The sequence below is a fragment of the Castor canadensis genome, chromosome 7 (assembly GCF_047511655.1).
Source record: "Castor canadensis chromosome 7, mCasCan1.hap1v2, whole genome shotgun sequence".
NCBI classification, from domain to species: domain Eukaryota; kingdom Metazoa; phylum Chordata; class Mammalia; order Rodentia; family Castoridae; genus Castor; species Castor canadensis.
In genome coordinates, this window is record NC_133392.1 from 114,665,708 (window position 1) to 114,691,530 (window position 25,823).

Genomic DNA, 25,823 nt, shown 5'->3' on the forward strand with positions numbered 1-25,823 from the left:
GATTAGGGAGAAAATATGGCTGTGTGGGATCCTGAGCTCAACTGGAAAGGATTGTTTCAAGAAAGAAATATCTATTTTTATTAAACAAGAATATGTTGTGAGGTGGAAAGGTCTCCCTGGATTTGACAAGGAAGGCAATTTAATTGAGATTTTTCAGGGTAGGGAAACTGTTTACAGGTGTTGGGGAATGCTCTCAAGCTGAAGAAATGGACAGGAGTCTGTCATTACCTGTGCCATTAAGAAAAATTAGGGTCTTCAGAGCACACCAAGGTATTCTTCCTCTCTCCTCTTTCGTTCTTTCTGTATGAGATATTCATCCTTCTTACTTTCTTGAGTCATTTCTTCATCTTTTAAGGCCCTCCTTGTATAGAACTCTCCTGTAAAGGCTTTCCTTGCTTCTTAAGGGTAAGGACCTCAGCTCTTCCATGAATGTATCCCTAGAATTTAGCTAAAGAATTAGCTATACTTATGTGGTTAACTAATCAAAGCGTGGGCTTTGGAATCAGGGAGATATTTGAACACCTGGTTAGATATTTACTAACTATGTGTCCTTGTGAAGTTCTCATTATTCTTTAATCCCTTTCCTCACTTTTCCCACCAGGGAAATGTGCATAGAAGTGGTAATAAACCTGAAGAGATTTGTGGGTATGAAATTATGTAACATAAAAGATACTTACTAAAATGCCAGATATTGCAAGTTCTCGGTAAATGTTAGTTCATATGTACATAGACATTATTTCTTTGACCAGTTTTCAAGTCTTTTATGGTCTCTTTTCTGATCAATGTTTACATACTATTTATCAGGTATTTTTGTACCAGAATCAGAATACAATAATTTTGATGTTCTTTACCCCAGGATTGATCATGTCTAATGGGCAGATATGGAAGGAGCAAAGAAGGTTCACTGTGACAATGCTAAGGAACTTTGGTTTAGGAAAGAAGAGCTTAGAGTGGCGCATTCAGGAGGAGGCCCAGTACCTTATTGAGGCCATAGAAAAGGAGAGAGGTGAGCACTTTCATAGGCGGTGTAGGAAGTTGTGACCCATGCATTCATTAAAGAGATACTTATTATATACCTAAGTCTTTTTCCTGTGTCCAGCAGTGTGCTTAGCACTGAGGACAGAACAGTGCACATCTAACCATGATCCTGTTCTAGGACTGCTATATTTAAGCACACAAAGAAGGACATTGAATGAATTTAATCCTTTTGCCTCACTCTTATAAGAATAATTCAAAATAATCTTCCATCTCAAAATCCTTAAATTGATCACATCTATCAAGTCCTATTTGGCATATAAGGGAACATGCTCAGGTTCCAGGTATTAGGGTGTGGATATCTTTGTGGATTATTATTAAAAGTACCCCAGGGGAGTAAAAATAGGCATGATATTTCTGAAATGCAGAGTAGCACTAACTCAGTATTGCTGAGGCCTTTAGAAATAAGGTTTTATGAGCATTTGCTTTGAGGACGTTATAACATTATAATGCCCAAATACTGTCTTTTCATCCCTACCCTTTTCCTCTTATCCATAACTGAAGAAGTGTATACACAGGGAGTAATAATAATTGAGATTTAGAACTCTATTTATTATTAGTTGGGCCTGAGACCAGTTAACTAATCTATCTTTCCACTACCACTGCATAACACAAGTAAAGTTGGTTTTAACTTCAAGGTCTAGGTTGAGTTTCTTACTTCCCCTGCTCCCCACCGCCTACTTTCCAACATTATAGGCAAAGCAGAAAGTGGCCAAATTGGATGGATGTCCTTGAGCTCAGTCCTTTGGCCAATGAACAACACTGGATCAGTGTCATAATCTTTGATTCATCATATTATGGATTCATCCTCTTGCAGGGGACAGGATGGTGAATTCCTTCCAAATTCTGTCTTACTTTTCCCTACTGGCATATTAATATGAACAGTGTTTCCTCTTCAGAGGAGACTTCACTTGCCTGAGACCACTAAATTTAAGAATACTGCTGACCAATTGAAGCTATAGAGAATGGTGGTAAAGATGATAGAATTTAAAAAGAAATGATTGATGGAAACATGGGTTTCAACTAAAGAAGATTAAAGGGGAGTAGAATGGTTGTACATAGAGGAATTTACATTATTCTTTCTGGTATCAGCACAAAAATTTGTTGTACTATGTGCCTTCTAAATCTGACATAATGGAAAATGTCTTCTTCAGGAACATGTACTATTTCCATGTTCCTAAAGGAGAGAAATGTGAAATGGCTTGGCCTAGATCGAAGAGCTAGTAAGTGACATGGGTGATACTGGAAGCCAAGTCTGTCTCATTCACATCTCTTTCTCTTTCCACTGTACAAATTACTTCTTCTAAATTACAGTTGTAATAGTTGTCATCATTGACAAGTAAAAAGCGAAAGCCTTTTTTCAGTCTCCAACCTCCAGGACAGGACTATGCTCATAATATTTGGCTTCCTTCAGATGCCAAAGCAGGAAATCATTTCTCCTGCAGGTCTTTCTTTCCAAATTCTTTTCCTATGATAAAGCCCCCATGTATTGTGGCAACCACAAATGTTCTGCATGAACCAATGCACACAATCCTTTCTGGCACAAAGGCAAAACTACTTCAAGTTTCCATGAAGAAAATCTCGTTTTCCGCACCCTGGACCTCTTCACAGCTGGAACAGAGACAACATCTATGATGCCACACTGGGGTCTGCTGTACCTGACCCTCTACCCAGAAGTGCAAGGTGAGTATGCAGTGAGTGTGTCTGGACCATGGTATTCCTGGAATACACGGAGTAAGAGGATAGTGTGTTTGAGTGGAAAGATAGGGAGTACAGACATGAGGTGATGTGCACTTGGGAATGGGAACATTCTTCGTATTTTCTATGAGGATGGTGATGGGTGCCAGTGGCACAAATATTACATAGTCCCTGCTCTTGAGAAGTCAAGGGAGAAAACAGTGAAGTTAATTGAGGTTATGATAGGTTCCAGAAAAAAGTTAACATTCTTACATGAAAGTCTAGTCATGTTCTTCCTTTCCTTTTAGTACTGCCTTCCCATTTTTCTCTGGAACTGATCAAACTCTTTGTTCTGATATAGGATGCCCCATATGTGTCCCTGCCTACCTGTCTAGCTTTCACCCCACCCACCCTGCATGATATCTTTGCTAAATTACATGTCATTCTCTTCACACTGTCCTTATTCATGCCCCTAAGTCATGACATCTCTGCCCTTCACCAAAAATGGAAACTCTAATAGTACAGTTGTTTAAGTTGTGAGGAACTATTTATTAATAAGGCAGAAATTAATTTAGTAGATCAAGACCAACTATTTTTGCCTTAAAAATAGATTAAAAATTGAATAGAGGTCAGAGTACTTCCCAGTAACTAAGGATAAATTTGTTCATGACAATTCATTTAAAGCAAACAGAGAGGCACACATACATGCTTTATATGTTTGTACATACATGTTGGTTCAGGTAAGTCATGTAATATACCTAAAGATTAACTTTAGAAAAAGCTAAAGAGTTTAAATATATATTCAGCTTTTGGAATAGAGGCTTCACAACATGAATGGATTAAAGTGATAGAAGCTTACATTCATTTTTATAGCAGCAATATGTACTGTAGCCAACAGGTAGAAGCAGCCCAGTATTAAAATGCAAATTGTAGAGTGTATGTGAAATGGAATACTATAGGCCTAAAAAGGAATGAAATTCTCATACTTGCTGTAACATATATCAACCTCAAAGACATTATCCTAAGTTAAATGAGGAAGTTTCATAAAAGCACAGATGCTATAGTATTCCAATGGAATGAGTCATCTATAATAGTCAATTTATAGAGAAGATAAACTGCTAGTGGTGAAAGACTGGTAGAGTGAGAAATGAGGAGTTGTTTAATGGAGATAGAGGTTCAGTTTTACAAGATGAGAAAGTTGCGGTGTTTGCACAACATATGAACATATTTAATATCAATGAAGGGTACAATTAAGAATCACTAGAGGAACTAATACAGAAACCTAAAAGCGACAGAGGTCAACACCAGAAGGGAATCAGGAACCAGTGTACAGATCAGTTAGAGATGAATCAACCTGGGTTGTAATACATTTGTACATGGAAGCAATGCTAGGAATCTCTCTGTATAGTTGTTCTTAACTCAACCAGCGAAAATGCTTTGTCTTTCATATTATGCTTATGTCTTCTCTTCCAAAAAATTAGAGATAAGGGCAGAAGAGGTTCTGCCTGGAAGTAAGAGGGGGAAGGGGGGAAAGGGTGAGAGTGGGGGACAGGAGGAGAAGTGACCCAAACAATGTATGCACATGTGAATAAATAAATAAAAAGAAAAAAATTGCTAAGATGAGCTATGGGAGTGACATGGGCCTGTAATCCTCAGGATGCCAAGGCAGTATGATGGGAGGATTACAAATTTGAAACAAGCCATGGTTACAAAGGAAGAACCAGCCTTAAACCTCCCCCCACAATTATTACATGGTATATTTTATGTTATATGTAGAGTACTCTAAGTCCACTTTTTTTTTGGCAGTACTGGGATTTGAACTCAGGGCCTCACACTTGCTAGGCAGGCACTCTACCACTTGAGCCACTCTGCCAGCAGTAGTGTACTCTGATTAAAATTTTATACAGACGGTAAGGTGAATGATAGACATTTCTCTCTTAGGTAAAAATGTCTAACCTGGACTCTTTAAACCCCTTCAGGTCTCAGTCTCCTTCCAATTTGTTGCTCTGTTGTGTCTAAAAAGATGGCCTTCTTGGCAGTCTCTAAGGTGGCCATTACAACAGCTGCCTTTCTACCTGCAGGAAGAGAAAAAAGAGAAGGAAGCAGGCATGCTCCAAAGAAGAAACATCACTTCTACTTACAGTCTATTGATCGGAACTTAGTCATTTGCTCACACATACAAGGAATTTGATAAATTCAGTTTTACCAGCCAACCCAGTATCCAGCTTAAACCTCTATTATGTTAGAGAAAGAGGAAAAACCTGTTGGAGGACAGATAACATTTTCTGTCACTTGTTTTTATCATTACATCAGTTCACACAAATCTCAAAACGTCCTTAAGATGAAGAAGATTCATTCTCACTAACAATGATGAAAATGAGAAAAATCCTCACAGGATTTAAATAATATATAACAACAATGTTGTACAGAAAAGTTTGCTATCCACTTTCCACTCATATATTTCCTAGTATGTATAGATCTGCTGTAGCTTGCCTGTTTGTGTCCTTGCCACCAAATTCAAATGCTAAAATCTAATTACCAGTCTGATGGTGTTAAGAGGTGGAGTCTTTGGAAGGTCATTAGCCCTCATGAGAGGGCTTATAAAACAGGTACCAGAGAGATGCCTTGCTGCTTGCACTGTGTGAGGAATGGCAAAAGGTGGCATCTGGGAACCTGGCTATGGGTCCTCACCAGGTACTGTTTCTGCTGTTGCATTGATTTTGGACTTCCCAGGTTCCAGAACTATGAAAACTAAATTTGTGTTATTTACAAGCCATGTAGTGTTAAGACACGTTGTTATAGCAGCCTGAATAAGACAAGATCCCATTATGAGCTTGGTCATGTTGATCCTGGTTATTCCATTCATAGAATCAATGGTTCTCTAAATAATCACTTTAAATGGTTAAGGACCAGTTTACTTCTTTGTAACTTGTACACTACTTGAAACGTAACAGGTGATATCCTAGAGACCACTCCTATATCTTTAGGAGAAACCTTGCAAGCTTAAAAGTAATACAACTTCCTCTTCTCTTCCAGAAAAAGTACAGGCTGAGACTGATAGAGTGATTGGCCAATGGAAGCAGCTAAGCCTGGCAGACCAAGAGTCACTGGCCTATACCAATGATGTCATCCATGAGATGCAGAAAATGGGCAACATCTTCTGCTTGGATGCTCCCAAGGAAGTGACAGTGGATACTACTTTGGCTGGGTATCACCTGCTGCAAGTAACCAGGCAGTCTCAGGTTCAGATCCTTAAGCCTGACTTTGAGTTTGTCAAAAGTGATAGGTATTCCTGTCTTAATGAATCACTTAAATGTGAAAAAGTGATATATTTTCCTGCCACTATTCTACTTTTCCTCCATGTATTTCCCTGGCTATTAATACTGTAGAGAATGAAATATTTCAGGTTAAATATATTTAAGCAAAGACTATGTGTTTGTGCTGTGGGACTTCTCAGCATTCTTACTGACATAATGTGCTCTGTGAATCTCATGAGCAGTCAGCAGTTCTATGTCAGACTTTGCCACAGAACACTTTCCTTTGCCTGGTAGATCATCTCTCAGAACTAGGGAGACCTGCCCTGCTTAGTGTAGTAAATTCTACTTTGACAATCCTGTTAAAATGTGAAAACCTCAACTTCTGCATCGGTACAATGAATTTAAAGCCAGATCACGAAATCCATGTGGAGGTGAAATGAGATTTTACATACCAAGCTTTATATTCCCAATGTCAGTTACTATTCTTCATTAACGTACCATGGTGCTAGTCTACAGAGTGAGGGAGTAGCCCTGCTGGGTCAGATAATGAGAGTTAACACTAGGAGAGATGGGAAGCAATTGCAGAGCACCGAGTTTGAAGTGTGAGAAGGTAGACCATGTTTTGTGATTGAATGACGCTCACAGTACACTCTGCTTTCAGTTTGTGGAATAGAGGATGTAGAACAAAGCTCAAGGATATCACAGGAGTCCAAGGTGCCTGCACTAAGGTAACAGTGGGAAACAGGAATCAAGGGACTGAAATCAAGAGAGATGTAGAGAAGATTGGTTGGATGAGGCAATGGGAGAAAAAGGCTCCCTCTGGTGACACTGGGGATTTTGCCATGGACCACAGTTTCTTTCTCTGCATATGTGCCTGTGTTACTATCCCTGTGGTGGCAACTGGGTACAATGTTCACCCCAGATGGAAGGGAATGAAAAAACAGAGGTGAAGGAGATGTCCTTTCCCTTTGTAGAGTTATCATGCATCTCAATTCACTGAGAAAAGCGGCTGATTTTGGTGCAGTGTGGACTGACCACCTGCCACATTATTCCCAAGGAGGTTCACATGTCCCCTCCCAGACCTATGATACTGTCTCTGTGGAGAAAATTTTCTCTGCAGCAAAAAGTAGTCTTAACTGCCCTGGCAAAATTCCCAGTAGGTACTTCCAATCACCATTCTAAGCTGTCCTACACAAAAGGTAGAGTCCATGGGTGTTGAGCTATGAAGATAGTGGAGTCTAGGGGAGTTCAGGATATGAGCAGGCCCTGGCATTGAAGCCAGAGAAACAATGCTTCTGCATGAATGAGTTCCTTGCATAAAGCATTGACTCTTTCCTTCCTTCTCTAGGGAACAGTGATACTCCCCAATTTGACTATACTGCATAGGGACCCCAAAGAGTAAGCTACACCAGACACATTCAATCCAGAGCATTTTCTGGAGAATAGACAGTTTAAAAAGAAGGAATCCTTTCTGCCTTTTAGATTCGGTGAGTTGTGATGAATAGGAGAGGGAAGTGCCCTCCTCCCCTCCTCGTCTTCCTGTAGTCCTCTGCTTCAGTTGGTATCTCCAAATGGACCTTCCCAATGCGGTTACATCTTGCTGTTGGTTTCAGCCCAGCATTCCCTGGACCAGGCATTGCTTCAGACCAGCTCTACTTTGAAAACTCTTCTTTGTCTCTGAGGGTAATTTCTCCTTTTCTCCAGTTTTCCAGAACAATGGAGACAATCACTGATACCCTGACTCTTGGTTGATCACAAAGCAGATCAAACACCTGCCATCTTTACAGAGCTTAAACCTTCCTTGATTTTTGTTACTGGTTTTCTTTTCTTTCTTTTTTTTTTATTTTTTTTTTTGAGACTGACTCTCACTACATTTCCCAGGATGCCCTTGCCCTTGAATTTACCCTAAGCTGAGATAAGATTCCCCAGTCTTTTGCCTCTCGCTCCCAAGTACAAGGATTACAAATTCACTCCATCATATCTGGATTTGTATACAATTTTTAAATGTACCAAGTTCTAAGGGCTTTCTTCTCGCACAAAAATAAAGCTGATTTTTATATGGAGATGAGAAGCCAACAAGAGAAGGGTCTGCCATTAGGGCTTTCAAATTGACTCTAATTGCCACTACCTTAACTAGACTAAATTCTGCCCTATGAAGAGGTCTTTTTGTGTTTTCTAATTTTAACTTCCTTTTTAATGTAGAGTTAATACACATAAAATGGCTTGAAACTTGAAAGGTTGAAGAATGGATATAGTGAAAACACCTTTGTGTTTCCAAGCCAGCAGTTGCAAAAGGGTATTGTTACTTATAACATTGCAAACTCGATAACAAAAATTCTGTGGGTACCAGGCACTAAGTTGGGTATGTTGCACAGATTGTCGCTAATAGTTTCTCCATTCCTTAATTCTATAAATATTTACTGAGCATATATTATATGCCAAGCATTCAGTCCTCATGATCTGATATGATAAATGAAATAGAAAACAAAACAAAGCTCCCCTCTTGGAGAATATGTTCCCTTGTAACCACACATGGTTCAAATTACTATCACCAGTTTAGAGTTAAAGAAACCGAAACTAGTCAAATGTGGAATGTAAATTATAAAACACATGTGGCACAACGAGGACTTCATAGCAACCAGATTTATCAAAAATAAAGCTTGTGTTCTTCTTAAAACCATCTCCCCAAAATAAAGTAATTATAAGCTTTAGAAACTCATTCCATTCTTGTGTTTATGATTGTTTCAAGTTTTGTATTATAGCACAAAGTTTCAGCTATCTATTTCAATTTCTATAACGCTTTTATTTCTTGGTTCTTGCATGATATCTGTGAAGTGCTGAAATTCTAGAAGTACATCTTTGCAAGCATCCCATAAAAATACTTCACCTAATGTCTGCTGCATTTGTGATGGCAGGAATCTTAATAGAAATCCATACCATTAAAAGGAAGAAGATCTAAGCCAAATTATGCCTAGATGGATACCTTTTCTTCATATTGCAAAAGCCTCTGCCCCATATGTACTGCATTCTCCCATCCCCATTTAAAAAGTTCTCTCATCTGTATTAGCTGTAGGATAACATGAGCCCCACACTCATGGTGTGTTGCTATTGAGAATGCTGTTACATACTCTTAATTACAGATTTCACTTGCAATCAAATTATCTCATGCAATTCTACAGCAACCCAGTTATTAATAATTAGAGAGGAAAAGGATTTCTATCTTCTTTTTTTAATTAGCAAACTTAAAGTAGGACAGATTTGTTTATTTCCTAGATCATTTGCCCAATGCATTGGTAAAGCAGGGCCTAAGACACAAGTTTTTATATTTCTAGTCTAATTCCCACTCCAGGACAACAAGAATGTAACTTAGCTCTAGATGTAAAGGTGAACTCTTTAAGATTCACTGAGTTCATGCTATATGGAATCATGACTATTTTGCTGCATTACAAATAGTCCAAAACTGTATTACTTAGTAAGCTCGTGTTATTTCTCATAAGCATAGAAGTCTTAAACATTTGAGAAGGTAGCTGGCTGAGTGAGCTGAGATGGAACGGTGGTATTCTTTACACAGTTTCTCTCATCCTTCAGCAAACTAAACTGGCAATAAGGTGGCAATAAGGTCCCAAGATACACAACAGAAGCTCCAGATCACTTAAGGTCCAAGCTGGGTACTGGTATACTATGACTTTCACTATACTCCAATGGCAAATTCAAGTCCTAAGGCCAGCCCAATCAAGGGAAGGAGAAATAACTACAATTTATTGGTATAGCTTTGAAGTCACATCGAAAATAATGAGAACTAGGGCAAGGGGTCATCAGAGCTGTTTTGTTGTCATCATCTCTCTTTCTCATAGAGAAAAATCAAATTTGGAGAAGGAACACAATTTCTGTGTAGTCCCACAGAAGTTGTGACTGAAAGAGGACCCATAATATTAAATTGGAGGAGGAAACCTAAACTGTCCAGAAGATTAACAAAATGTCAACCATACTCCCATCTTTCACAGGTAATTTTTCTCACAATTTCAGGAACCTTCTAAAAGCAGCCTCCCTAGAAAAGTCAGGCACAGACAGCAGCTTCTGTTCTCATAGAAAAGATGCCCAGAAATGGAATTGTTGCCTGTGCTTTATCAGTGCAGATGCAAAACTGTCATTGTACAATCAAATGTTCTTTTCCTCATTTATATTTTCCCCCACTTGGTCCATCAAAGCATGAGGCAGCTTCATGATAAGAAAGAGGCTAGTTCTTCATTTCCAAATAGAATTATTCCATCATAGGAGATAGGACTGGGAAGAAGTTTGATAAAACCCAGGTCAATATCACTATTTCAGTAATTCTTCTCATTGGTTAATCATGGGGACAGGTCCAAATATCTTTTAACCCAGATTGTGTTAGTCAACTTTCCAACCCTGTGACAAAATACCTAAGATAAATGACTTAATGGGATAATAGCTTTAGAGGTATTAGTCCATGATCATTTGTCACTGTCACTTTGGTCCTTAATGGCAGAAGAAAACTGTTTACCTGGTGGTGGCTGGGAAGCAGAGAGAGAAGAAGGGGCCATCATTACCTCAAGGGAATACACTCATTGACCTAATTTAGTCTCACTCCCTAAAGTTTCCACCCCTTTTCAATAGTGCCACAGATTTGTCACCAAACCATTATTAAATGGCTTTTGGGGGACATTTACATCCAAACCATAATGGCCACATCAGGCCCACAAAATTTCATGTCCATCTCTCAATATATCCAAAAGTCCCCAAAGTCTTAACTGTTCAGCATTGCTGAAAGACCAATTCCAAAAGTCTCCTGTAAGACGCACATCAAACTCTTAGTATTGAGTCCCACTAAAAATCAAAGAACAAGTTACATGCATCCATGATACAGTGCTACAGGATAAACATTCCAATGGCATTCAAGTTTTCCAGGTAAGTGACTGACATTCAAACTGCACTGCCTGGCACACATGGAGCAGTGACAGAAGTCTTCAGGAATGCTGAGGAGGAAAGATAACATAGGGACAGGTGGTATGAGAACAAAAGCAAGTTCAAATTCAGGACACAGGAAAATTTGAAAATGTCCTAAGAGTGAGGAGCTAAGAATAATAAGCATTCTATTAATAGGTAATTTGAAATCTCTCAGTCCACACTGGGCTATAATAACTAACCATTCTTTTAACTTTTTATTAGTGATTTGCCCAGAGCTCTGAGTGAGCACATTCTGAATAATGGCTCAAGAAAAGCATCTGGCAAAACTGATCCTTGAATTACAAGGAGACCTCATTAAATGGGAATAGATGTATCCTAAATATAGTTTTTCATTGTCCCAAATAAATGTCTTCTAAAAGAAAAGCATGTGACAGACCCGCAAATATGTAGTATCAATGTCAATTAAGGAGACTTGGTCACTGGAAATCTAACTTATATTCCCAAACAGAAGATACAAATAAAGTAGAGTTGCTAAGAAAGAATTCAAGTTTAAACATTATATAAAATAAAGAAAGGACACATTTCTTTTCTCCACACAACCCATTGTCCTAATTAAGTAGAATATATAATAGAGATAGTTTCCCTGACCTTGCCCCAGATGAATAATGTTCCAAGAACAAAATGCCTGGCACAACAAGTCTGTTGATCAAAAGAGAGCCAATGAAAGTTACAAGAAAGAGGAACCCATGTCTCAAGACCTTTTAATTAGTAATACTCTTAGACCCAATATCTCCATTCTTGAATGATCACATTAAAACTTAAGATATTAAAATAGCAAAATGATTTCAATACTACCAGGAGCTAGCATAAATAATGTGCTTATCTTGAGAAAATTTGATGTTAAATTCCAACTTTCTTTAACTAGTATAAAACACCCAGGAAAAGTTGTATCTTCCAACATCTACACAGCAAGATCTTGGAATGCCTTTTCCCCCACTATTTTTTTGCTTATTCTGTATTAGTTAACAATAAAATATTTCCCATTTCCTACTTTTTTTTGTAGTACTGGGGTTTGAACTCAGTATCTCATGATTGCTGGACAGGTGCTCTACTGCTTGAGCCACTCTGCCAAAACTTTAATATGTTGGGTGTTTTTGAGATACAGTCTCACAAACTATTTGCCCATGCTGGCTTTGAACTTTGATCCTCCTTATCTCTGCCTCTCATGTAGCTAGGATTGCTACTGTGAGCCACTGATGCCTGGCTCCTACTTCTTTTTTAATTAATGGGATACTAGGAGGTGCATTGAGGGCCTCATGCTTGCTAGGCAGGCATTCTACACTTGAGCCATACTCTTGTCCCCTTACCTTCCTACTTTGTGAATTGAGCATCTGATCTCTCAAATCCTCCTTGGCTTTCTTTCTCATTGACACTGGTACTCCTCTATGCAAATCTGTTTTTTGAAGTATTGCTGAAAGATACTTCTTTTGAACTTTCCCTTGGAGGTAAGGGAAAGGGTGTTATGTTGCAAATCCATCCAGCATTCAGATCTCCCAAAGCCTTTGAATCCCTTCATCAACAATAAAGCCAGGGATACCAGACCTCTCCTGTTCATTCACAGTTGGGCATCTTTTGATCCACACTTCAGCCAACCAAATAAACTAACAAGACACTTTTTAATTATGTGAGCTACAATATTCGATGTAGAAACAATGCTTAATGGGCCCATGTCAATAAAACCAACCTGATCCAACTTTATATTTATTCAGTCATTATCCCACACTGTTAAAATCCGTTCCCATACATATTTCTCAGACCTCTGTATAAACTAGGAAACTCAGTTAGTTCATTTTGAGCATAGTGCACCTCCTCATAGGTCACACTGGGCACCTCATCTCTAGGAGCCTACTAAGACTTGAGCCAGGTTATAAATCTAGAGGCAAAAAATAGGTAGTAGGATTGGGTACTAAGAAGAATCCCCATTGTTTTCTTGGCGTTTGCTCAGGGTAGGCCATTGCTGTTTCCTCAAGCAATGTGGGATCAGATCTTTCAGGTAGAGGTGGAGAAGCATACCTCAGGACATAAGGTTGTAGGTGCCAGTGCTACTAGGGGTATTCAATCCACTTCCTCTAGCAATATAAACGTATCAGAATTTAGGAAATCATGTCTCCAGCTTCATCAGGGACTTCCCACATGTCTCTGTTCCAATTTATAGGCACCAGTTCTTTTCCAATGAATGCTCTCACTTTAACTGCAGACACCCACCTAGACTAAAGGTTAAACTTACTTTGTAGTTCAGAAGATTTTAAGCTGGGAGCTTGCATGTGGTTTTTTGGTAACTTCAGTCTTATGGCTACACAAGAGATTTTCCTTCTGGACACACTTAAAAGACCTTTAGATTATATATATATATATATATATATATATATATATATTTTTTTTTTTAGGTACTAGGGATAGAACCCAGTGTCTCATGCATGCTAGGTAAATACTACATCTGCAGTCACTGTTTCCTGATTTTTAAAAAGGAGTCTTCCCATATATCCCAGGCTGACCTCAAACTCAAAATCCCTTGCCTCAGACTCATGAGTGCTGAGGTTACAAACATGTAACACCACTCCCAGTTAATTAGGTTTTTTGTTTTTTGGGTTTTTTTGTACATTTGGAGCTAGAAAATTGAGTTCTTGAACTGATTGTTTTCCTTTATCATATGCCAGAAATTCCAGGAGCAACCAGAAACATCACTATATTCCTTGGTCTTCCAAAAAATGTTCACAGCTATCATGTATAGTCACTAAAAATCTTGCCTCCCATGAGCAGTGAATTAACTGTATCAAATGCACATACTTTGCTTATCTTATTAAACAGTTCCTACCATGAACTCTCAGTGCTCCCTACACCATGACTAGAGCCATTAGGAGCCTCACGTTTGATCAAATTAGAGAGAAAACTCCAGAAAATATAAAACCAATGAAGGAAATTCATCATTAAAACTCTGTTTCTCTAGAACCACTTGTTATACCAAAATTAGTATTACTAAGTGTCCTCTAGAGAAAAATAAATACAGTGTATATATAATTCTAAAAGGTGATTTATTAGATTGGTTTACATGCCCAGAGGCTAGAGAGTCTCACAGAGGTCATCTATAAACTTCAGAGCCACGGACACCAGCAGCTGCTCAGTGCCAGAAGCTGAAAACCTCAGAACAAGAGAGACCAATTATGTAGCCTGAGTGCAAGGATAAAAGATGGAAACTCCCTGGATGGTCACTGGTGAGAGTCCAAGTTCAGCACCCAAAGAAGCTGGAGTCTAATGTTCTTGCACAATGGCAACAGCCAACATATACCAGCTCTCAAAGAACTGAGCTTGCTCATGTGGGTCAGTTTCCCCTTTCATCTGCTTTATGTTCCCTCTGGACCCTCAGCCTGTTGGATGGTGCCATCCACATTTACAGTAACTCTTTACCCATCCCTTCATCACATGCCAATCATCTCTGAAATATTCTCACAGACAAACCCATAAGTTTGTTTTACCAACTTTCTAGGCATCTTTCTATAAAATCAAGCTGACAATCGAGATAACCATAATACAGCCCAAAAGTTTGAAATCACATACTTCTCGTCTTAATCTCTTAAAACACAAATACAACCCTTGTACCAGTGGCTTATGCCTGTAATAATAGCTGCTTGGTAGGCTTGGGAGATTGGAGGGATTTTTGTTTGAGGCCAATTCAGGCAAATTGTTCACAAGACCCCATCTCAACCAATAGCTGGGTGTAGTGGTATGTGACTGTAATCCCAGCTATGGCAGGAAGCATGAAATAGGAGGATTGTGTGTGGTCCACGCTGAACCCGGCTAAAGGCAAGACCCTATCTCCAAAATAACCACAGCAAAATTGGCTGGAGCCACATCTCAAGTAGTAGAGCACTTGCTTAGCAGGCACCTGAGTTCAAACTCCATTACTGACGAAGATAAGCGAACAAATAAATAAATAAGTAAATAAACAAATAAATAAAATACCATTCATTCCTGCTACCAAGTTTGAATCCTTGCCAAGCAATTTAACATAGGTAAGACAGAGATTATTTCACCTATCTGGCAGTGAGAAAGCTTTGCTTCATGAGCATAAATGATTTAGTCGCAGTCACAGAGTGGCTGTTCATGAGGCCAGTTCTTTAACTCTCCTTTGACTGGACAATGAGATTCCAAGCATCTGTTTATCTTTATAATTTTCTTTCACCTATTTTTTTGTTCTTCAGGTATATGCACTAATTAGGAGGAAAATAATCTATGAACAACGCACATAAGAAAGATTATAATAGTGACAATGCATGTAGGTTGATAAGGACAGTCAATTAGGGAAAGGGGCAGTGGAAGCCTTGAGTGGTCTTGGGCTGGAATTAGAAGTTATCTAAATAAATTCAGATATTCAGTAGATAGATTGATAAGTAGATATAGAAATGAATGGACATAAACTTGGATGTATCTATACAAATTTGAATAATAGCCCACATTATTCTATATATTTTTATATAAATACATATATTACCTAACTCTGCCCACTGAGAATACCTAGAGTTCAAACTCCCAAAGAGCAATGAGTTTATTTAATGCCCAGTCTTTATTTCCACTCATTATCCAATAAAAGTAGCCAAGACATCTTGAGATTCCAGGGCTAGGGAAGACCATATAAGACAAGTCTAGAACATGTTGTGCCAAAAAGTCAGGAAATGCCAGCTTGACTGGGCTACTGTTGGCTAAATCAGAAATATTTTGGACCTCAAAAACAGTAATGATGAGTAACATATTGTAACCCTTTGAATAAAAACACTAATCCATGATTTATACTACTGTAAATAAATGAGTGAATAAATGACTAGGGAAGAAAAGAAGCTGAAATATTGAAGGAATCATGGAATTGTAAAAGTCTCAATTCGGCAGCCATATATAGTAAATAATTTGGACAAGAAAGGCAGTACCCAGTAGTGGATGAAAAATTAAGGAATATTAGTTTATTAACATAGTCTCAGAATATTTTTAGTTATAAATAATAAAAATAATTGTATAGGGAAGAGCTTGATAGACACCACCCTCATCAAGTGATCATCAGTAATGATAAATATCAAAATTGTGTGTCACCAAGTAAGATGAGATGAGAGAACAGGGTATCACTTCAGTGATATTCTTATCCAAAAATGCAGAAACTTACAATTCATGAGAAAAAATGAGATACATTTCCAAAAATACTCATTTATAATCTTTAAATACATCCAAGCAATGAAAGTTACATAATATATGATGAATTATTCCAGACTGAAGTAGATAAAGGACGTTGACAGCTAAATGAAATACATGACTTGGAACTGGATCCTTCTGTAGTGAAGGACATTATCAGAACAACAGGGAAATCTCGAGTGGGATGTGAGGATGAGATGGTAGTGCTATTTTTGTGCCTTTGGTGATTATGTTGGAGAAGATCCTTGTTTTAAAATACGTAATAAATATTTCACGAACAGTATAAACATTTAATTTCAAAAAACAAAAGAAGCAATTTTTTTGAGGAAAAATAAATTTTTATTAGGAAATATTCTTTATACGGGGGGGTTGTAGTGACAATTCCGATTAGACTTACATTGTACATTAGTTACATTACCCCCATCGTCTCTCCCCTCAGCCCCCTCACCACCCCACTTAAAGCATTTGCAAGTGATTATTTAGTTCTGTTTCTTATAGGTATTTGAAGTCCATCACCATATACCATCACCTTAAGCTCTTTCCTTCACCCTCCCCCTTTCCACTAGTACCACACACGCGTGCACACACTGTGCCTATTTTTCAGTCTTGATTTTTGTTATTAATATTTAAGTTGACATTCAAAGGGGTATTTCAATGTATACCGTATGCCATCTGTGGGTGTGCTTTACTTTGATCTGTACAATTCCTTCAAATATTTCCCTTATCCCTTTACCCTCCTCCCATTTTTCAACAGTTTTCAAACCATAAGTTTACATCTTATGGTATGTGATATTACAATGTTCTGTTCTCTTTTCCTTTCCCTCTTTCCCGGAGTTCTATAGAGTAGTTCCACTGTTACAAACATGTTCTACATTTGAGTTTGTATATGATCGTGCTTGTTTTTATATATTTGTTTATCTTTGGATCTATCTTCCCCATATGCGGGAAAACATAGGTCTTTTGTTTTTCTGATCCTGGCTAATTTCACTTAGCATGATTTCCTCTAATTGCATCTATTTACCTTCAAACTCCATGTCATTACTCCTTGTGGCTGAGTAGTATTCCATTATGTATATGTACCACAATTTCATGATCCATTCATCAGTTGTAGGGCATCTGGGTTGTTTCCAGATCTTGGCTATTGTGAATAGTGTTGCAATGGACATCAATGTTCAGGTGTCTCTACAGTATCCTGTCTTAACGTTCTTTTGGGTAGATGCCCAGGAGTGGTATCACTGGATCACATGGCAGTTCTACTTCTAGTTTTTTGAGGAATCTCCATATTGCTTTCCATAGTGGTTGTACTAAGTTGCGTTCCCACCAGCAGTGTATAAGTGTTCCTGTTTCACCACATCCTCACCAGCATTTGTTGTTGTTATTACAATTGATTAGGATTATTTTAAGTGGGGTGAGATGAAATTTAAGTACTGTTTTGATTTGCATCTCTTTTATAGCCAGGGAAGTTGAACACTTCTTTATATATTTACTGGCCATCTGTACCTCTTCCTTTGAGAATTCCCTGTTTAATTTATGTGCCCATTTCTTCATTGGAGTGTTGATTCTTTGGGGACTGAGTTTTTTAGTTCCCTATAGATTCTAGCTATTAGTCCCTTATCAGATGAGTAGGTGGCAAAGATTTTCTCCCATTCTGTAGGCTGTCTCTTTAGTCTCGGGGCTGTTTCCTTTGCTGTGCAGAGTTCTTTAGTTTGATGCAGTCCCACTTGTTCCTTGTTACTCTTAGATGCTGACCTTTTGAGTTCTGTTTAGGAAGTTATTCCCCATACCTATGTGTTCTAGTGTATTTCTTACAGCTTCTTGCAATTGTTTCATAGTTTCAGGCCTTATATCAAGGTCTTTGATCAACTTTGAGTCGATTTTGGTACAGAGTGAAAGACAGGGATCTAGTTTCAGTTTTCTACATGTGGATATCCAGTTTTCCTAGCAGCATGTGCTGAAGAAGCTGTCTCTTCTCCATTGTGTGTTTCGGGCTCCTTTGTCGAAGATCAGTTGGCTATAGATGCATGGCTTTATGTCTGACTCTTCTATTCTCATCCATTGATCTTCCTGTGTGTTTTTGTGCCAATACCATGCTGTTTTTATTGTCATGGTTCTGTAGTGTAGCTTGAAGTCAGGTATTGTGATGCCTCCAGCACTGGACTTTTTGCTCTGAATTGCTTTGGCTATTAGATAAGTTTTGTGTTTCTGTATGTATTTCACAATTGATTTTTCTGTTTCTGTACAGAATATCATTGGAATTTTCATGGGGAATGAATTGAACATGTAGACAACTTTTGGTAGTATGGCCGTTTTCATAATATTGATTCTACCAATCCATGAACATGGAATGTCTTTCCATCTTCTGATGTCTTCTTCAATTTCTCCCTTCATTGGTTTAGAGTTTTCATTAAAAAGGTCATTGGTTTCTTTCTTTAAATTTATTCTGAGGTATTTTATTGTTTTTGAGACTAAATGGGGTTGTTTTCCTGATTTCTTTCTGTGAGTTTTTGGTAAATAGAAAAGCTACTTTGCAAAAGAGTTTATGATTTCTAGTAGTTTTTTGACAGTTTTTGGAGTCTATTAGGTATAAGATCATATCATCTGCAAATAGGGATGGTTTGAGTTCTTCCTTCCTTATTTGAATCCCTTTTATTTCTTACTCTTGTCTTACTGCTCTGGCTAGGAATTCGAAAACTATATTGAATAGGAGTGGAGAAAGTGGACAGCCCTTCTTGTTCCTGACTTTATGGGGAATGGTTTCAGTTGATCTCCATTTAATATGATGTTGGCTGTAGGTTTGTCATGTTATTGTGTTGAGGAACATTCCTTCTATTCCTACTTTCTTCAGTGCTTTTTATCATGAAAGGGTATTGAATTTTGTCAAAGGCTTTTTCTGCATCTATTGAGAGAATCATGTGGGTTTTTGACCTTGCTTCTGTTTATATGCTGTATTACATTTATGGATTTATGTATGTTGAACCATCCTTGCATCCCTGGAATGAAATCATCTTGGTCATGGTGTGATCTTTTTGATGTGTTGTTGAATTCTGTTTGCCAGTATTTTCTTGAGAATCTTTGCATCTATATTCAATAAAGATATTGGTCTTTAATTCTCTTTTCTAGTTACATCTTTCTTTGGTTTTGGAATGAGTGTGATACTGGCTTCATAGGATGAGTTTGGTAGTGTTCTTTCCCTTTCTATTTCCTAGAAAAATTTGAGGAGTATTGGTGTTAGTTCTTGGTAAAAATTCAGTCATGAATCCATCAGGTCCTGGACTCTTCTTTTAGGGAGACTATTACTTCTTCAATTTCATTCTAAGTAATGGGACTATTTAGGTGGCTAATATCTTCTTGGTTCAATTTTCATTGGTTATACACCCCTAGGAATTTATGCATTTCATCTAGATTTGCCAGTTTACTTGAATATAAATTTTCAAAGTACTCTCTAATGATTCTCTGGATTTTGTTGGTATTTGTGATTATGTCCTCTTTTTCATTTCTGATTTTATTAATTTGGGTCTTCGCCCTCCTCCATTTTTGTTATGTTGGTTAAGTGTCAAGGAACCAACTTTTTGTTTCATTGATTCTTTGTATAGTTTGTTTGATTTCAGTCTCATTTATCTTGGTCCTGATCTTTATTATTTCTCTCTGTCTGCTGGTTTTGGGTTTGGTTTGTTCTTGTTTTTCTAGGAGCTTAAGGCATGTCACTAGATCATTTGTTTGAGAAGTCTCTGGTTTTTTTTTTAATGTAGGCACTTAAAGCTATAAACTTGCCCTTTAGCACAGCCTTTGCTTTGTTCACAGATTCTGATAGATTGTATTTTCATTTTCACTGGATTCCAGGAACCTTTTTATTTCTTCCCTTATTACTTCAGTCACCCATTGGTTTTCAGCAGTATGCTGTTCAGTCTCCATGTGTTTGAATATTTTCTGGGGTTTCTTTTTTGTTGACATCTAGTTTTATACTGTTGTGGACTGATATGATGAAGGGGATTATTTTGATTGTCTTGAATTTACTGAGACTTGCTTTGTGTACTAAAATATGATCTGTTTTGGAGAAAGATCCATGAGCTGCAGAAAAGAACGTGTATTGCCTAGTCGTTGTGTGGAATACTCTGTAAATATCAACCATGTATATTTGGCCTAATGTGTGTGGAGTAGCTCTGAAATTTCTTTGCTGATCTTTTGTTGGGATGACCTATCTATTGGTGACAGTGGAGTGTTCAGGTCTCCCACTATCACTGTGTTAGTGTCTATTAGTGCTCTTAGGGCCATTAGAGTTTTTTTAATGTATATGGGTGCTCCTGTGTTTGGTGCATATGTGTTAAGGATTGATATATCCTCTTGATGAATTGTTCATTTCATTAATATGAAGTGGCCTTCATTGTCTCTTCTGATTGATTTTAGTATGGAGTCTACTTTGTCAAATTGAGTAAAGCTACTCCTGCCTATTTATGGGGTCCATTTGCTTGGAAAATTTTTTTCCAGCCTTTGACTCTAAGCCAGTGTTTATTTTTTACAGTGAGATGAGGCTCTTGTATATGGTTGGGTCTTATTTTTTAACCCAGTTTGCTATTCTATGTCTTTTGATTAGGGCATTGAGGCAATTTACATTCAGTGTTAATATTGAGAGGTGCTTGTTGTTTTCCTTTTGTTTAGTTTACCTGTTTGTCTGCTTGCTCAAAAGGGTATATTCTTTCTTGAGTCTTCCTGTCTCACTCTAGTTTCTTCTTCTATATGTAAATGTCCTTTAAGTATCTTCTATAGTACTGGCATGGTGGTCTCAAATTCCTTTAGTTTTTCCTTGTTGTGGAAGGTTTTAATTTCTCCTTCAATTAGAAATGATAGTTTTGCTGGGTAGACTAGTCTAGGTTGACAGTTGCTTTCTTTCCAGCATGAATTATGTCTTTCCATGACCTTGTTGCATTTAGAGTTTGAGTTGAGAAATATGCTGTCATTTTATTGGGTTTGCCTTTATATGTAACTTATCTTTCCTCTTTTGCTGCTTTCAGAATTCTTTCTTTTTTCTGTGTGTTGAATGTTTTGAGTATGATGTGTCTGGGATATTTCTTTTTTGGTCCTGTCACTTTTGTGTTCTGTAGGCTTCCTGCACCTGGGTGACTCTCTTTTGAGGTCAGGGAAGTTTTCTGCTATTATTCTATTGAATAGGTTATCAATACCTTTAGTTTGTATCTCCTTTCCTTCTTCTACACTCATGATTCATAGATTTGGTCTTTTCATGGCGTCCTAGATATCTTGCATATTCCTTTCATATTTTCATAGCACTCTTTCATGTTACTTTGTCTTCCATTCCTACTACTCTATTTTCAACATGCTCCACTCTATTCACCAAGCTTTGGATTGCAATATTTATTTGGGATATTGAGTTGTTTATTTTGGATTGATTGTTTTTCAGGGTTTCTATATCTTTATTGATTTCTTTTTTCATATTCTGGATAGTCTTCTTAATTTTATTAATGTGTTTATATTCTCTGTAATCTCATTTAAGTGTTTAGTCATGTTCTCTTTGAGGTCAAATATTAACTTTTGTGTTTCTTCTTTGAGGTCGTTAATCAATTTTACTATTGTTTTTTGGAATTCATTATTTTATAGCTCTTCCTCTACACAGGTGTTTGGATCCTTAGTGGTGGAATTGGCTTTTGATGAAGAGTGGTTGTTTTGCTGTTTCATTCTGCATTGAGATTTACATATCTGAAATTGTTCTTGGTTAGGGTTTTAATCCCTTATGCCCTGTAGTTGGGGTTTTGAGTTTTTTTCTCCTGGTGTTCCAGCAGTGTTCCTCAGAGAGGGGTATGCTGGATATGTTACTCCTTGTGGGTTTCTTGTTGTGGTGCCAATTACCTTTTTTTTCTCCTCAGCAAGGGAGCTGGAGTTCCTGCTCTTTGATGGGATGCAGGCTGTGTGGAGTGTTGGACCTCTGTGCACTGGGTGGCAGGTCTCCTAGCACCAACAGAGTAGTGGATTGCCACTCAGTGGAGTAGCTGGGATTCCCGCTCTTGGACAGGATTCACATGACTCTTCTGCAGGGAGATGCAACATGAATTCTGGGCTTCTTTGTACCTTGGGGGAACAGGGCTTCTGGTGCCACCTGCAGAGTGGCAGATTATAGGTTTCCTCTCCTCAGTGAGGAATTTGGCATTCTTGCTCTTTGGCAGGGAGCAAGGGCTCTCTTGCTCTCAGGGACAGTGGGGAGCACTGGGCCTCTGTGCTGTATGGGGAAGGAAGCCTTCTGGCACCAGAAAATAGCAAAGCCTGGATTCTGAGGTTCACTTGGGTATGTGGTAGCAGGCTCCTGGAACTGAGTAGGAAGTTGAAGGTTCCCACGGGGCAGCAGGATTACTATTGCAATTTTCCATACATGGCAGAATTTCAGAATGAAAGTTGCATGTGGAAAGTGTCAGAATAAAGAATGATGATATACATAATGCTATTTTAATAAAGCTACCATAATACATTTTGGTTAAAAGGTCACCTTTTAAATTGGGTTCTTATGGTTTTGGAGAATGAACTGGATCAAGTTAATATGAGCTAGGATGTTTATTATTATTCATGTAACATTTTAAGACTATGAAAATGACTGCACAAATTGTCAAATTATTTGATTTGCTCAGATTCAGTGTGTAACCCAAACAATATGTAAAATAGCTTTTACCATAAACACAGACACATTTTCATTAATGCCAATAGGCTTAATTTGCCCAATGGCTAGAAAATGGAGAAGCTGAGCACAATGCCTCTCTTCTACGCCAGGTCCTCATATGTAAGAGATGTGGGCCAAGGCAACAGCAAGTATGAGCTATAGACAAGTGGATCCAGCCCACAATGGAAGCCAAGGCCCTACTTGAGGAAGGACACTGAAGGAGAGAGGCCCAGGCAGTTCTTATATAATTGAACACCCATGTCTCTTGAGGTACCCCAAGATGAAAGAGGACAATGTGTATCCAGAGTACTAAATCAGAGACCTGACTTGGTGTTCCCAATAAACCAGCCACTTGTCTCAGAAATTAAACAGAATCTAAAACGGTTAAAGGCTGAAAAGAAATTTAATATTTCATATGATAATACTGAAAGACAAGGTTGATCTCTGCATGTGTTTGCCCATACTGACATGAGTTCTAAGTTTATATAGGGAAGGGTGAAAGAAGTGTGCATAGACAAGTGTTCTGGTCACTTATCTGGTGAATCATCTCAGTTCTGGTCACATAGAGTCTTGTTGGTTTCAAGGAAATTTCTACTGCTTGGGGGTGGTAACAATCTGTATTTGGTGCTGAGGATATTTCTACTGCTTAAAGAGGCAATCAGGGGCAATCTTCAGTAGTCTCCAAATCCCTGTTATAAATGGACATAAGCAAAGGATAACTTTCACTTTAGCAACCCTGCTCTGACACTTCCTTGCTTATATTTTTGAGTTTTCCTTCTAAGGGCTTAGGAACATTTCACAGGTTTGTTCCTGTTTTGCTGTCACACTTTTCTTTTTTTTTTTTTTTTCCTGCTAAATAAGGTTTGAAAGCCTTTAGGTTACGCATCCACTTTCTCAATCATCCCAAGCTTCTTACTTGTACTGTCCTATACCCCATACCTTCATCCTGAAGACATTAGATGTTGTGAGGTGGACTTCTGCTCTCTGTGCTTTGATGACCCATGTGGATATCAGACTGAATTAAGTGGCTGGATGTACAGCCCAGTGTCTTCTCAGGTTTTAAAGCTGGTAGCTGAGGACTCCAATCCCTGGAGACAGCAGTGCCAGATGTAGATATAACATATTTTCTGTTTTATTCTACAGGAAAGTGAGCTTGCCTTGGAGAATAATTAGTGAGGTATGAGCTATTTATTTTCTTCATTTCCTTCTGCAAAAGTTCACCTTAAAACCCCCAAGGAATGAGAAGCTGAGCTTGAAGGTCAGACTGAGCATCCTCCATTCTCCTGCCAGCTACTGCATCTGTGCTGTCCATAGGGCATGATATTGTTGGAGAAAGAGATCAAGAAGGAATGGCATGTGCTCTAAAACCACTGGGATCTGTTCATTTATGAAGGGACAGTCTGTAGGCGACTCTGAGGAAATATCAGAGGAATTGAGCTAATAAAAATTGAATCCAAATCCTATCTTTGTTGTTGCCTCTGAATTGGCCCTAGGCAAATCAGTTATGTGATCAGTGCTTTATCTTTTCATACAGCTAAAAGAAAATGATGATTCCTTCTGTAAAGAAAATTCTTTCAAATGGAAAAATTACACCTGTTGAAACTAAGAATGGGGGATAAAGAGAATGATGGAGGGGTGAATTTAACTATGATGTATTGTAAGGACTTTGTCAATGTCACAATATATCCCCAGTACAATGGTAATATGATAATAAAAAAAGAAAGTTCTTTCAAGAATTGCAGGAGATAATGCATTTTAAATGGTTTGTAAATCCTAAAGAACATTATAAATTTTATAAATACAATGTGCCTCCTTTCATCCTCATTTTAAATGGTTTGTAAATCCTAAAGAACATTATAAATTTTATAGATACAATGTGCCTCCTTTCATCTTCTTTTCTTGTTTCAGAAGAAATGTATTTTCTTCTGATTTGTTGAGACAGCTCAGGTCAAAGTAATGCAAGAGAATCAACAAGAGAAGTGGAACTTTGGAGCATCCACAGAGTTCTACTGTGAAAGCCCCTCCATGGGTTAGTGCTGTGCAACATTTTTATTTCTGCCTTCAGACAGTTCTCTAGGAAGGCAGAAGACAGGTATAATCCCTCTTCACAAGCAGTTGTTGAAGCAGTTTCTATGATTTACATAAAAACACAGCCACCTTGGCCTTGGACCCAGGGCCATGTAGGGTATGACCACAGTTAAGCAAACCTGGGAAATGAGTTTGGGATGTAAATGTGGAAAAAAATTTTAAAGTTTTTTTTTTTTTTTTGTTTGCTAGATGTTAAATTTACATAGTAAGCAATTTTATCACGGCATTTCTATACATGCACATAATGTACTTCGATCATATTTACCCCCTCTGCTTCTGTTATTCTTTCTTATACACCTCTCTTCCCTTCCTTCTCTCCTTTCCTAGTATTCCCAGTTTTACTTTCATGTCTTTGGATTTTTTTTGTTGTTCATGGGCACTTTAGGTGGATTCTGTAATTTCAGTATTGTGAATTGTACCATGACAAACATGGATATACAGGAATATCTATAGTAAGCTGATTTTCATTACTTTGGGTGCATACCCAGAAGTAATATGACTGGATCATATGGGAGTTCTGTTTTAAATATTTTCATGAACCTCCATACTCATTTCCATAGTGGCTGGACTTATTTACATCCCAAACACAATTAAATAAACTTTCTTTTTCACCAGGCACTTGTCAACATTTGTTGTTATTTCTTTTCTTGATGATAGCATCCTAAATATTTTAATTTGCACTTCTCTTATTGCTAAGGATGCTGAACAATTTCTTCATGTGTTTATTGGCCATTTGTACTTCTTTTGAAAACTGTCTCTTCAATTCATTTGACCATTTATTAATTATATTATTTTAACTTTTGTGTTTCATTTCTCTTGAATTATTTATATATTCTGGATATTAATCACCTCTCAGATAAATAACTGACAAGTATTTTCTACCAGCTGTCTTTTTACTCTATTGTTTTGCTGTGCAGAAGCTTCTTAACTTGATATAATTCCTTTTT

At 37.8% G+C, this 25,823-nt stretch overlaps 1 pseudogene; it reads left to right on the forward strand.

Moving 5' to 3' along the window:
- The window catches only part of LOC109680573 (cytochrome P450 2J2-like), a 38,388-nt pseudogene extending 14,279 nt beyond the window's left edge, over positions 1-24,109 (forward strand).
- Positions 24,110-25,823: the final 1,714 nt, after the last annotated feature.